Source organism: Crocuta crocuta, unplaced genomic scaffold (genome assembly GCF_008692635.1).
Source record: "Crocuta crocuta isolate KB4526 unplaced genomic scaffold, BGI_CrCroc_1.0 scaffold35, whole genome shotgun sequence".
NCBI classification, from domain to species: domain Eukaryota; kingdom Metazoa; phylum Chordata; class Mammalia; order Carnivora; family Hyaenidae; genus Crocuta; species Crocuta crocuta.
The window spans coordinates 8,564,600-8,566,928 of NW_027530625.1; positions in this window are offsets into that span (position 1 = coordinate 8,564,600).

The window sequence follows — 2,329 nt, forward strand, 5'->3', positions numbered from 1 at the left end:
GTTGGGGGGGGGGAGAGGCAAAGTTTAAAAGAAGTTGAGAGTCCCCTGTGAGCCTTGTTACGAGGATTCTGGACATTTCTGAAGAGTCTAGCTGATTCTAAGGGTGCCCCACGCAGGCAGGTCTTGCTCTGAATTGTTCTCACCGGCAGACCAGATTAAGAGATAAGGTGAGGTGGTCACGCAGGCAATTTAACAAGACCCGTTAGGTGCCCTTTTTGGGCAGGGCCCCTTGTCCAGTGGAAAAGCGTTAAATTCCTGTCTCATGGAAGCAATGCTTGGAGTCTAATGGCTTTCCCTGACTTCGTGTAGAGGGCCGCAGTGCTGACCAGCAAGGTCACTAGCAGCTTGAGATGCACCTGCATTAAGGGGCTCTCCTTTACTCCCCTCTTCCCTAAATCTCACCTCCCTTCACTAAAGGGGAAAAAAAAAAAAAAGAGATCAAAGGAATCCACCGGGCTTTGTCAAAATGTCCTTTGCTGAGCTCTGGTTGGCTCCTAGCTTCTCCAAGAGTGGAAGAGGCCGTGCGCATTGCATCAGCGCTGACTTAATCACTCGCCAAGGGCTCTGTGCCCTTCGGTGGGTGAGAACGGAGGCCCCTCTGAAGAACGGCAGCCACGGAGAGCTGCAAACATGAAGATGTTTTGGATGCAAAACAAGCACCCGACAAGCCCGTGGGGGAAACAAAGCTTTAGGCTGCAACACTCCACGAAATGTCCAAATTCTCAGGGCCTTTAAAGGCGGGGATCAGGCTGGGACAGAGAACACAGGGAAGTTTGGGAAATCAGAAAAATGAGGGGCAGTTAAGAATACACACAAAATTAGAATATGTACAGTGGAATTAGGCTAAAGCTTTGCCTAATTGATGCTTGAAACGCATAATCTGGCAAGAGCCATAATAGGAGAAAGAGATTTATTTTAAGGTTATTTAAATTTAGATAATATTAACCCTAAATCTGTTAAATCCGTGTTTCTTTATTAACTGGGGGTAATGTATTGATTCCACTTAGAAACAGGCCCATGAAACATCTATGGCAAGAAACCCTCACCTAAATGTTTGCAAATTAGGCTGAAGTTCCATCTCTGAATTTGAGTCCCTCACACACTTTGCCAGGAAGGTTCCCGCCCACCTCCCCCAGGAATGCAGGGCCAGGATTCGACCTCTGGAGGAATGAGTGCATGTGGGGTGGGGGTTAGGGAAGCAGGGTTTCTCTTTGATCCTCCCCAATCATGGCCATTAATCCTGTTTCTCACACAGCTGGGTTTTGTCTGTAAAGTTTGATCCCTCCTTTTCTCATCCAAATCATGTGAACCATTACACGCGGAAATAAAAGAAAGGTGGCAGATTTCCCTGAGGCCAGCTTGACAAGTGCTATAGGGCTTTATTATTATTGTTGTTGTTAGAAATTTCACCAACTGTCCCTATGAATTCATACGTGACGGGCCGTGGGGAGAAGGCCACATCTTCCCTCCCGCAGAGGATTAGCGCTCACTGGCTCACACTCGCCCTCTCCCCGGGGCGCTGGTGTGGGTGTGAGCTATGCCCCGCTACCAGGGGGCGTCGGAGGCAAGGACCCTGAGCCCTCTGTGGACCCCGCAGACGGCCCAACTTGCACCTCTCGACCCGCTCCTGTGGATCTGGGGGTTTTCGAAGCGGGGCCTCATCGCAGGAATTGGAAGAGGACTTCCGAAGGCAAGACAGAGGTGGAGAGAACAGAGTCCCGGCAGAGACGTGCTGAGCTGGAGCCCTTCCCCTTCGGACGCCTCTGGAATCCCCGTGTCCCAATCTGACAGTGGGCCATCAGTACGCCCCCCGGAGGCTGCTTTCAAATCTGGGGCGGGGGTGGGGGTGGGGAACACAGTGGGAGAGGGGCGGCTGCGGCCTAGGCCACGCTACAAGGGCCCCCGGAACCCCAGACTTGAAGGCAAGATGGGATTCGATGGGAGAAAAAGCTCGGGAGACTGGTGCCTTTTGACTTCAAAGGCAAAGCATAAAAAGGCATAAATAAAAAAGGCGCCAGTAAACCCATCAGCCATGAGACAGGAAGGTTTCCGTGGACATAAAAGAGGCGGCCAGGCGCGGGAGTGCGACGCAGGGTTTGGAGCTGCCTGCGGACGGGACCCGGGGTCTTCCGACCCACAACCAAAACCTGCCAGTCCTCTGAACAAAGCACTTGTACATCGAGAAAATGTGATTTTTTTCTCTTTAACAAAATTGCATCCCAGTTTAAAAAACCCTATTTTATAAGATTCATGATAAGCAATGTGGCGACAGGGCGACAGGAGTAAAACTCTGAGACGCCTGCAGGACCCGGTCAGCAGCAGGTNGTGG